The sequence below is a fragment of the Microcaecilia unicolor genome, chromosome 2 (assembly GCF_901765095.1).
Source record: "Microcaecilia unicolor chromosome 2, aMicUni1.1, whole genome shotgun sequence".
Taxonomy (NCBI): domain Eukaryota; kingdom Metazoa; phylum Chordata; class Amphibia; order Gymnophiona; family Siphonopidae; genus Microcaecilia; species Microcaecilia unicolor.
In genome coordinates, this window is record NC_044032.1 from 183783038 (window position 1) to 183796127 (window position 13090).

A 13090-nucleotide genomic window follows, 5' to 3' on the forward strand; every position below is an offset into this window, starting at 1 on the left:
TATATTTGCCATTCCCTCTTTCCAGATTGACCCAGAGTACCTCTTCCATGGTCCTTTAGTTGTGTGGATTTAATATTATCTTTAACATAAAATGCCATTCCCCCTCCCTTTCTTCCCTAAACACATTTATAGCCTGGTATAACTATGGGTTCCGTGTCTCTGTGATTGCTACTAAATCCAAATCGGTCTATTCTACCACAGCCTCAAGATCTAAAACCTTATTTCCTATACTTCAGGCATTAGTACAGACATTGCCCCCTTTTCCCATTTGTGTAGAGATATTTAATGCTTCACTTACATGAGGGCTTGTACTACCTTGCCCAAATGATTCTAGTGTAAAGACATTTTCAATAGGTTAGCCAGTCTTCCTGTCTTTGAATAGCCCTCTGGGACAACTGCGCCAAGTTGGACAACACTGGAAGAAGGATAGGTCTCCAGCTCATAGACTGCAATTTTTGGAACTAGCAAGACACTATAAGCATCAGATTAATGTAACTAAAATTTTTCAGAGCTGATAGCACGGGCTCCAAATTCCAGGAAACGTTATTTAATCCTGGCAGGACTCACGATTCCATCCTCACACTCGAATATGCCTACCAGCTTACATCTAATGACCTTGTCTCTGACTTCGGGAGCTGCTGTTTTGGCTAGCCCCTCCTTCATTGCAGATGGATCATTCCTCTGGAGAAGGGAAACATGAGCCATCTCAGATAGTTACAGTGGCTCATGCGCCCTCATTCACAACAGGTTTCCGGATTCTGACGGTTATGGCGATTGACCATGCCATGCGAGCTGTTACATCTACCACAGTTCCTACGGACCCAATGCCAACCTCGTTGATGAAATATTTTGTAGGCCTCCTCCTACCCTACATCGCTCAAATGATAAAGAAGAGCATGTTAGTAGGCTTAGTGCCATCTGTGTGGAAACTGGCCACTTTGTGTCCCGAGACTAAGGATGTCCAGTAAGATAGAGACCTGGGGTCCAACTATCAGCCAATATATAGCCCAGTTTCCATTTAAGTTGCAGAGTGGATCATACTGGATTACCTGACAGACTTTGTGGACTCCCACCACTTGCTGCATCCACAGCAGATGGGGTTTTGCCCCCATCATAATACAAAGAATGCTATGTTAGGTCTCTTAAGAATTCGATCAGAATTGGCTAAAAAGCAGACTACTTTTCTGCTGTCCTTAGATTTGATGCAGCTTTTGATATGATTGATCATGAGCTGCTTCTTTCCTGATTGGTAGAGCTTGGGATAGAAAGTCAGGTACTCCAATGCTCTGTTCATATCTACCTGGTAGAAAGTATCAAGTGCTTTGGAACAATGTGTGTTCCGCTCCCTTTGAGTTTCCTTGTGGGGTGCCACAAAGGATCCCTATTTGTGCCCATTCCGTTTAACATTTATATGTCCCTATTGGCCTCGTTCATACAGGCGTTGGGACTCATACCATACATATATGCAGATGGTGCTCAGATTCTGGTGCCATTGGACTGTAGACCACCTCTTTTGCAACTGTCAGTACACACCTTCTTCAGATAGAGTCTTGGATAAGATCCCAGAACCTTGTGCATAACATCCAGAAGATGCAGTTTCAAATATTTAGCAAGGGCCTAGGGTATGCTCCATTACCAACACTGCAAATAGGGTCAGACATCCTCCAATTTAGTAACACTATTAAGGTATTGGGGGTAATACTGGATTCTGCCCTATCATTTCATCAACATATATTGAATATGGTTAAGCTTTGCTTCTTTCAGTTGAAGTGCATTAGATCAGTAAAGCATTTATTCAACCAGAATGTGCTCTCCATTCTTCTTCATGCGTTTATCATAACCCAAATTGATTATTGCAGTGTTACATAAGTGCATAAGTATTGCCGTACTGAGACAGACCAAAGGTCCATCAAGCCCAGCATCCTGTTTCCAACAGTGGCAAATCCAGGTCACAAATACCTGGCAAGATCCCAAAAAAGTACAAAACATTTTATGCTGCTTATCCCAGAAATAAGCAGTGGATTTTCCCCAAGTCCATTTTAATAATAGTCTATGGACTTTTCCTTTAGGAAGCCGTCCAAACCTTTTTTAAAACCCTGCTAAGCTAACCGCCTTTACCACATTCTCTGGTAATGAATTCCAGAGTTTAATTACACGTTGAGTGCTGACATATTTTCTCCGATTCATTTTAAATTTACTACTTTGTAGCTTCATTGCATGTCCCCTAGTCCTAGTATTTTTGGAAAGAGTAAACAGACGCTTCACGTCTACCCATTCAACTCCACTCATCATTTTATAGACCTCTATCATATCTCCCCTCAGCCGCCTTTTCTACAAGCTGAAGAGCCCTAGCTACTTTAGCCTTTCCTCATAGGGAAGTCGTCCCATCCCCTTTATCATTTTCGTTGCCCATCTCTGCACCTTTTCTAATTCCACTATATCTTTTTTGAGATGCGGTGACCAGAATTGTACACAATATTCGAGGTACGGTTGCACCATGGAGCGATACAAAGGCATTATAAAGTCCTCATTTTTGTTTTCCATTCCTTTCCTAATAATACCTAACATTCTATTTGCTTTCTTAGCTGCCGCAGCACACTGAGCAGAAGGTTTCAACGTATCATCAATGACAACACCTAGATCCCTTTCTTGAGAGGCATTTTCCAGAGAGATATCAAGAGGATACAGTTGATTGAGAATGTAGTGGTCAAGTTGCTTTTTAAAGCTGGTAAATTTTATCACGTGACTCCACTGTTGCGTAATGAGCACTGGCTTCCAGTGAAATACTGTATTACACATAAAATTCTTCTGTTGGTATTTAAGGTGCTACACTCAGAAGCCCTCATTTTCTTGGTTTCTCAGCTGGCATCTTATATTCCTTCCTGAACTTTGCGTTCCAGTGAACAAACTTTGCTGACAGTGCCTTCTGTCCGAGAGTTGCCTTTGGGTACATTCAGGAAGTTAATGTTTAGTATAGTGGGGCCTTCCTTGTGGAATGCTCTCCCACTTATGTTGCATACAGAAAAGGCACTTCCCAAGTTTAAGGCTACGCTGAATGCACATTTGTTTCGCTCTGCCTATAGCCTCTAATTGTTTTAGCTAGGGCAGATTTCATGCACCCAGAGCCTGTAGACTGTGGCTTATGATACCTTTCTTATCTGTTCCTCTTCTGTTTTCCTTTCACTATCATGAAACAGTGTTCTTTTTTGTTTCTTATTACTTTTGTGATTGTACCCGCTTTGATGGCATGTCCTTAAGCAGAATATCAAATAAATGTAACATTGAACCTTGAAAGATGGACACTATCTCTGCTCAGCAGCCCTTGGAAAAGCATCCCATGGTCCAGGAAACCAAGATGCTCTTGACAACTCCATCTGCGCAACCACATATTCATCTCCAGGATGTGAGCTTCTCTGCCTTCGCATTTACCCTCAACAGGGAGGATTGATGAGAATACCACCTGCGCACCTGTCTGTCCACCCTCTCTCCCAGAGCCAAAAAGCCACTTTTGTTACGTTTGGAGGGGTACCTAGCAGTATCATTTGTGCCAACATGGATGAGCAGCACTGGATAATAGTCAATAGGCTTGATGAGTTTAGGTAAGCTCTCTGTAACATCTTGAATTTTAGCACCTGGCAGATGGCACACCTCCCAGGACATTATGTCAGGTCTGCAGATGGCTGCCTCTGTATCCTTTGGAAGAAAATTGCCAACTGTCACTACCTTTCGCCTCTTAGTGGTGATCACTGATTCAGCAACTTTGGGTATTTTGAGCTCTGAATCCTTCTGTCTCTGGGATGCCCTCACCTCCTTCACTTCAGGGCTGCATATCAGTTCTTCAATTCAAGGGCAGGTAGAGCCATGGTATCGAGCCTGCAGGGTCTCATGATCTGAGTCCAGTTGTTCTCTTTCAGCACAGCTTCTTCCCCACTTCTGGAGATTTTTGATGCGTCATGAAGCATTTCATCGATGTATTTCTCATTTTCGCGGATACTTATCTTGCCACCACCTCTCAATTTTTTCACTTCTTTCATGAGGGATTCAAGCTGAAGACATCTTGCCCATGGAACAAGTCCCTCTCCTGGGATCACACTTTCTGTCCGCACAGAGGCAGAAGCTGTAACTGGAGCAACAGCTTTGGTGACACAATGTTTCCCTGCCATACTGCAGTTGCAGAACTATTTGTACCTGTAGAAAGAAAACAGAAAAAGCTCTACCAAAGTCACTAACTTTTCCTCAGCAGACCTGTAGGCTAAATGTAGCAGATGTCTTCTTTTGTGTAAGGTCTAATTCTAAGAAGTGCAGGGACTTCAAAGATATTTAGGTCACCGCCCATTTTGAAATGGAGATAAAAAAAGAAATCCTGCAGCAAGCAAAGAAGCTCCTTAAAGAGAAAATTAAACTTAAACTAAGGAGCCCTTTTAGTAAGCCACTTAGGCGCCTATGCACCCAACGCACGTCAATTTTGAGTTACTGCCCGGCTACCGCATGACCCTTGTGGTAATTTCATTTTTTACGTGCATCCGTTAGGCGCACTGAAAAATATTTTTATTTTCTGACGCGCGTGGTAATCATCATTCTACGTTCGTAGACTATTACTGCCTGGTTACCGCTTGAGACCTTACCACTAGGTAAATGGCTGGCGGTAAGTTCTCAGATCCAAAATGGACGTGCGGCAATTTTTATTTTGCCGCATGTCCATTTTCGGCAAAAATTTTAAAAAGGCATTTTTTAAAGGTGCACTGAAAAATGATTTTGTGCATGCCCAAAACACAGGTCTACACTACCGCAGGCCATTTTTAGTGCGCCTTTGTAAAAGGGTCCCTAGTCCTCTCTACTAAGATTAAAAAAAAAAAAAGCAACACATTTCTCAGCAATATAAAATTTGAATTTAAATAAACCTGTTCCTAAAATAAATAAAGACACAGCACTTGTTGCAAAAAAAAAAAAAAAAAAAATCTACTTCAATCTACTTCCTAATTGGCTGGAGAACCTATAAATCAAAATTCAGCCTTGTGATGGAGGGGAGGGTAGCCTTGGGGGGGGGGGGGGGGAAATTAAACACTACACAGAGATTCCCTCAGCTGGTAACTGTGCTCTAAACTGATGTTATACAAAACTCTAAAATACAACCTAAAATACTAAACCAGACTCTAAAACACTGTTTATATATAAAAGGGGAAGGGAAGGGAAATGGGACTTGATATACCACCTTTCTGTGGTTTTTTGCAACTACATTCAAAGCAGTTTACATAGTATATTAAGGTACTTATTTGAACCAGGGGCAATGGAGGGTTAAGTGACTTGCCCAGAGTCACAAGGAGCTGCAGTGTGAATCGAACTCAGTTCCCCAGGCTCAAAGTCCACTGCACTAACCACTATGCTATTCCTCCCTAACAGAGACTTAAAAGACTACACTATTGTCTAAACTGACTTTGCTACATAAGTAAAGTAAAGTAATTAAAAGAGACAATGAAATTACCTATTCAACCCCAAGTTTACCTTTTCCCAAGTTTGAATGCAACTTCTAGCAGGTTAAGATACACTAGTGAAGTTTTCTTCCTCTCAGAAGGTCCTCTCTCAGCACCTCTTCAGGACTATTAGGAATATTAGTACATACTCAAGTATAATGTGCAATTACACGAGTAAGTGTGAGATGTGTGCTCAGTGGTATTTTATAATGTGAGTGTACAACTGCCGTAGGGGAAGAAGTTATCAAAGTGCAGTAGAAGGCATCACTTTACTGCATCTTGATTTAAATGGATAACTCTAATTGTGATCCACCTCACAAACAGCGATATTCCAATGGCCCAGAAGTATCAGGCTTCAAAGCCTGGAGCTTAAAGGGGCTGCAGTGCTCATCATGAGGTGCCCCTTCCCCCACCGCCATCATCAAGGGCCTAAAGTAAGGTTGCCAACTTTTTGGCAACTCAGTGTGGCTCCCATGTGGCCCCTCCCCATGTTCTCATTCAAAGGAAACCACCAATACTATTGAATGATTTAATACCTTTTTCCACAATGTACATAACAAAGGTTAACTTTAACATATCTCAAATAAATTAAAATCAGGTTTGTCTTTTGACGTCACACTTTTGGATACTGTGAATTTCTTTGAGAGCTCAGAATCCAGATTCATAATTTCGTAAAATTGTTCACATTTTCCCATGTTGCACTTCACTTGCAATATGGCATGCATTGTCTCAATTTTTAATGCTGTTTTTCAGATATCCACTAGCAAGAATATTCGTTCAGTGGGTCGGATAGAGCACATATTGTACTAGTAATAGGCAGTTATGGTAGAGAGTTGAATTGCCACTGAAATTATTGAAAACTTGCTGCCACTTCTTCATTATGTCAAAATCATCTTCTTCCCACTTCGACAACACATCTCAGGTTATATAATTGATAAATAACATATTTTACCAAATAACACATCTTCATTAATTGATTTCTCATTCTGTACTTTATGTTGAAATCATGTTTATTGCACTTATCAACAAAAGAAAGCATAACATAGGCAATCCAAAAACTACACATATTTAGCAGTACCAACACAGGCTTTCAAAAGCAACAACAGTGGATTAAACCCACCAATGCAACTCTATCTTCTCAACGACCCCTGAAGCTCTTAACCTTCCCACTAGTTCCCCCACCCCCCTTGCTGTGAGATTGTCCTTGTCATTGTTACTAAGTGTTGATGACTCATGTTTGGTTAAGAAGTCTGCTGCGAGCAGTAAAGTGTCCCAAAAACGTTCCCTCTCTCTGAGAAAATGTCCATTATTGAAGTGCACTCCAGCTTTAAAAGATCAATCAACTGACAGCGCCACATCCCAATTGTTGGAGCTGAAGATGTCCACCAGCACAGCAGAATAACTTTTTTCCCCATTAATATAGCTTGCTGTAAGAAGTGTTGGAGCCCCGGTGGTGAAGGAAAAGGGTATGAATACTTGTCAAAAAGTAACAGTGGTGATGAAATCATCTTTATAGACCACTGTGAGGATATGAAGGTCAACGATTGAATACAAAACTGATGTATCTGCGGGCAGTCCCAGAAGGATACATGCTGCTATATTCTCCTTGTCTTTGGACCCTGAAGAGCTAAGCGAAACACTGGTCATCGTTGGTCCTGGGAGAAATGAGACTGGCTCAAGGAGTTGCAAGTAGCAGCGTACAATGGCTGATTTTTAGACAAGTACAGCATCAAAGAAAAGATTTACTGTTTAGAGCTTTTTATAAGTCATAGATATAAACATTTTTTGATACATTTTAGTAAATTGAACATTACTGGAATGTTTCTTAGCAGATGATGAAGAGTTGATCCTTGTGATCACATTTAGTTCTATAAACTTCTGGATTTGAAGCTCTTTGAGGCTTTTTCCTTCCTTTATTATACAGATGATATATAAGCTTTGAGACTGCTTTGAATATATGAGTCTCTTGAATTTAGAACTTTTGTCAGTGGATCACTAGTTTTGTAATATTCTTTTAAGTATGACAATCCAAGGCCTTTGGTTGGTATCTGATCATCTGCCAGAGCGGTGGGCCCTCTCCAAACAGACTGGCCCCACGTTATCTGAAAGAGCGAATTCTGTGGATAGCTAAAATTCCAATAGTGGTGAGGTCAGGTTGTGATCTGTCAGGTTCTCTGGAAGGCCCACGAGGCACAGGATACCCTTGCAGAAGCGATTCTCCAGCTCGTCTAACTTTGCCGTCCGTCCTTTTAGTTTGGCCTCCAAGCGGGAAAACCGAGACTCTGCTCAGATGTCCTTGTCCTTGATCGTGGAAACGTGACCCTCTAGGTCCCCATTTCATCTTGTCATCTCCACTAAAGATGTCTCCATGCCTGCTAGCTGCTTGGAAAGTTCATCTAAGCGAGGTTCCAGAGCTCGGCTCATTGCCTCAATTAGCTGTTGTAGTTATTGCTTGGAGAACAAGGGCACTGCAAGCTCAAGCACCATCTTGGTTTCCCCACGTTGCGGTTTTGCCACCTCCTTCTTTCCACTCCTGTTGGACATCGGAGACTCGTTCCGCAGCAAATATTTGCCCTTGTACCAGTAGGATCAACAAGTAAAATAACCCAATAAGAAGGGGGATTTATCCAGAGATTTGAGGGTCCTGCTGCTTGGGAACCCCAGAGAGAGATCGAAGCACATCTTCTCCCGCTAGTGCATCCCTCATTCTGTATTTTAACTAACCAGGTAAAGTTGTAAAGTCGATTGAATATCATCCCACATAACAGGTTTGTTTAGTCGAGTCCACACAATGTTTTTAAAATGCTCATATTGGTGAAATATGAAATAATTTCTGTTAATATAGCTATTTTCTTCTAATGCAGTTAAGTCTTGTTTTATAATTATAGGTGCATAGTTTTGTGATAAACTATTTGACAGTTTCGATTTTAAATCAAAATACATTTCCAAAACTTCTGAAAAACTAAGGGTCTTGTTTACTAAGTCACATTATAGGTGCGTTAGCATCTTTAACACTCATTAACCATGTACGCATGTTAACCGTATACACGGCTACAATAATTGTAGGCGCATTAAAAACGCTAATGCACCTTAGTAAACACAGCCCTAAATGTAATCATCCTCCATCTTTTTTATGGTATCATGAAAAATTGCTGCCTTATTGTGTACAAATTTTAACCACAACTTTGAACAATCATTTGAAAACAAATTGAATAATACAGTGAGACACTGTTCTTGTAATAAAATGTAAGACTTCAATGGAAACAAACAACTGTAAGATTCTTTCTACAGCAGGCAATAGAACAAGCCATCATGTTTTGCTGTATCCTAAAAATTTTTTGTACATTTCTACATTCTCACAAAAATATTCGAGTTCTTCCACATGGACAGAAGATCTGCAGCTGTTTATACTACATTATGAGTTGTGCACAGTGCACCTTGTTTTTAAGGTTATGCTTAGTGAAAATTTCCAAAATGGAATCTTGCATAATCTCTGAGGTTTCACCAGGTAAACTCACAAACTCTATTAAATTTCTATTAATTTCTGTTTCTGGGTGAAAATATCTTACCAGAATCAGAAACAGCTTGATGTCTTTATGGTCTGATGCTTCTAAAAATATAGAGATGAACGGCACATCAAGTTCCTTCTTAACAAGCTCAAGTGAATATGGTGAAATAACGTTCTTTATAACTGCTTCACATTTAGTTTTGCCACACAAAAACTTTTTTTCAAAAACTTTTGGGATTAACTTTGAATTAAAGTCCATAGAATTAAAACTCTGGTTGTGGCAAACTGTGTGAAATGCCCCTAAGCCTTCAGCTTTTGCAAACTCTGCTTCTTTTACTCCATGGCAGAAATACTGTGTTAGTGATATAGATGCACTAGTGATACTTGAGGCTTTTTTTGTGTTTTTCCGATCACATATGTCATCTTACCTCCATGCGTTATGGAAAAAGTGCTGTTGCACTTACTGCAGCAAAAATCTGTTGATGTTATATCTTCCTGTAAAAAAGAGAACTTTTTCTGCAAGTCCTCGGAAAATTTACAAGAACGTTTTTTCAATGTCGGTGGCATACTTGGGCACAAAAAAACAAAATAAACTCCCTGCCTGCACAGTGTGAGCAGGAGTGTCATAAGTGCCAAATGCGCCCAATGCAACACGCCCCCAATTGATGCAGTACGTTCCTGCCCCACCACTTTGGCCAATGGATGGCTTCCTTTACACCCTGTGTGGCTGCACCAGCCGCATGTAGCTTGCTATGGCCGTGGGCGCAAGCGATTGACAACTGGCAAGGTGTGGTGGCTGAGTGCAGCACAGCATCAACTGGACACTTGACAGCGGGTAGCAAGGGGCAGGGAACAGTGATGCGAGGGAATGTCTGGATTCGGGACATGTGGGACACAAGACATTAGTGGAACAATTTTAGGTATCAGCCCAAATGTGGGAAGCTAATTGCTAATGAGAAACCAACTGTCCCACCTAACCCGGGTTCTATGTTAAATTGTACAGCGCTGCGTAACCTTAGTAGCGCTTTAGAAATGTTAAGTAGTAGTAGTAGTATGGTTGGCAGCTTAGCCTAAAGGCCCTGCACCTGGTGGGCCAGTGGTCCAAATGCAGAAGAGATTCTCAGTCGCTCCTGCCCTGCCACTTCCTTAACAGGGCCCCTAGCAGTAGTCTCGCACCATTGTCACTAGGGATTACTTTTTGTTTCTGTATCAGTCTAACTCTGCAAACATACAAAACTGAAAAAGAAGGGAGGTGCCAAAGCAACCTCTACCCTGGGAGCCAATTTGTGCAACTGTTCAGACAAACTCAGTAACAATAAAAGAAATAACAATTAGGCATCTGTAGCACATTTAAGTGATTAAAAAGATTTTAGCAATCTCTAACCATAACAACTAATCTAGAGGCTGCCTATTTGGGTGACTAGATATAGGGAGTTTAGTTTAGTTTATTGTACTATTTGCTATAAATCCCTTCAAAGCAGTAATATCAGAGCTCTTTCCATAAATTTTAAATAGTAAAATAATAAAAGTAATATACAGAATTTCTTGTTTAACCTTTGATAGAGTCTCAAAAGAAAATTACAAGAAAAGAAAAAAAATATGGAAAATAATATTTACTTAAGAAAATGTTTACTAATGTAACCCTGTAAGATACAATATGTTTTTAATTGAAAATACTTGGTCAACAGGATTGGGTCCAGGTGATCTAGGCAGGAGGCAGGACCAACAGTGACACTGCCATGGCTGAAAGTAGCAGGAAGGTCTGGTGGTCCGAGCCCAGGCAGGTTCAGGGCTGAAGAGGCTCGCGGTTGAGGGGTGCTATGGGAGCTAAAGTACCACAGTAAATTGGCCCCTGTGCTCAGTCAGCCCGGACTCCTCAGGCGTCACATTCTGCCCAGGCTCAGACCACCAGACCCTTCCTGCTACTGCGGCAACTTTCAGCCATGGCAATGCCACTGCTGGTCCTGCCTCCAGACCCAAACCCGATCTTGTTGACCAGGTATTTTTATTTAAAAACATATTCTAACCTACAGGGTTATACTAACATTAATCAGCAATGGGAGGAAAAAAAAACAAAAACAAAACAAGAAAATATTGTAGAGCAGGCAATTTGAGCACAAACAGAGAGCAATGACGTTGTGGGGGGGGGGGGGGGGGAGTTGGGGGTGTCTATATCAGATATGCCAGATGCTCAGATTACCTAAGGTTGGGTAAGCGCAACTGTACTGTATCTAAAATTCATGAGAGAAAAAGAGGAAATATGATTGCATAGACATATAAAATTACCCTGCACATACAAGTGATGATTATATATATATATATATATATATATATATATATATATATATATATATATATATATATATATATACACTGCACACACACACACACATATTGGTGTGTAAAACTTGGTAAATTTGTACATGGTCAAGAGCAAAGACTCCCTAGAGTAATTTTTGAAAGCATAAGTAATATAAAAAATATAGGCAGATAAAGACCATATGGCCTATCCAGTTTCCACATGCTCGTTCTATACAGTAATCCAGTGAAAGTAAGAAAATATTGTACATCTGTAATCAACTCTGTAGCAATTAAAACTTCTCATCCCTAAATATGGTAGTCAATTTAGAGCTGCTAAATTAGTATGTTCTCTTAGTATATAATGACATCACACCAGCAATTATGTTTCTTCAGCTACAAGCTTGTCTAATTAACTTTTCAAATCGTTAACTGTAGTCATAACTACTGCAGGCAAAATGCTCCATTTTACCAATGGTTAAAAAAGTAAAACAGAACAAAAAACAAACAAAAACCCTCTTTCTTTTTTTTTTTTTTCGAAGATGGAGTTCATTATTACCTCTTGCTCTTGGAGCATGTCTCCTTTTATTTATTGCTGCTTCGGCAAAAAGTTCACCTGTGAAATCCTTACAAGGTCCTTGATGTGTCTGTACAATGTAACTAGAGTGCCTCTTAAAGTGTCCTTTTTCTAACAATTCCAATTCAGAATGTATAATCCCCTTCCTTCTCTTCATTAACTAAGTGAGTCTCCTCTGTATCTACTGTAAAATACTGCGTAACAGAAGAAGAGAAATGGGCTTCAAATTGTCACCTAAAAGCAAAAAAGTGTCATATGTGCAATTTGAATGAAATGAGATATTTCAGTACACTACTGTAAGATCTTCTTGAATGCAAAACTGTTGCTTTGATACTCTGCTACTTATTGTTAAAAAATTAAAATTTGATATATTATTGGTGATTTATTACAAGCATATTAAACATCATTTCTCTGTTTTGCATCAAGCACACATATGACAGTTTTGCTTTCAGGTGATGAAATGAAAATTATGGAATATCTAGTAACCTGTAAATAGAAGCCATAAATGAGATAAAATCAATGAAGTTCACAAAATTCTAACTACATTGAATGCCTACTAGCAGAGACAATACATTACATTATTCATAATAGGACTGCTTGTATAATTGCTTTTGTTTTTACACAAATCATCCACACTACTACAATCATGGAAAGCTTCTGGAGAAGATACTATTCACAAAAGAACAGGGAAACTATCATAAGAAAATAACCCATCAGAAAACTATGAATACAAAAAGTACTTTGCTAACCACTGAGACATTAGATTATGCTTTTACAAGTCACAAAACCGACTGCACTAGGTCACCTTTGAGTAATGGAAATCTCTGCTTAAACATTTTTGGCAACAGGCAATAAGCATTAGATCTCATTTCCAAGACTTACCAGCTGGGTTTTGTCATTAACATTTATTAACAATCTTAGATATGGCTTTCAACGTCTAATCCTCACTAAGCAAATGTTTTGTATGGTCCTCCAGAGGGCTCTTGTGTGACAAATTGCTGGAATAGATTACATCCCCATGGCTCTGCACCAGAGGCGCTACAGAATTAACATGGTACTAATCCAATTTAAATAAGAAACTGCATAAACAATGATCAGAGCTATAGCTGATCTACAGTAAGTATCTCTGAAGAGGGAAAGAGGTATTAAGATATAATAATGTTATCAAAACACAATTTAATAGGACTATTGCTTTAATTTTATACATTCTTTTTTTTTTTTCACTCCTAGCCATAT

The 13090-nt window shown here is 39.8% G+C and overlaps 1 protein-coding gene across 1 annotated transcript in view; it reads right to left on the bottom strand.

Moving 5' to 3' along the window:
- CEP120 (centrosomal protein 120) overlaps nt 1-13090 on the bottom strand; it is a 410430-nt gene that overhangs the window by 45613 nt on the left and 351727 nt on the right.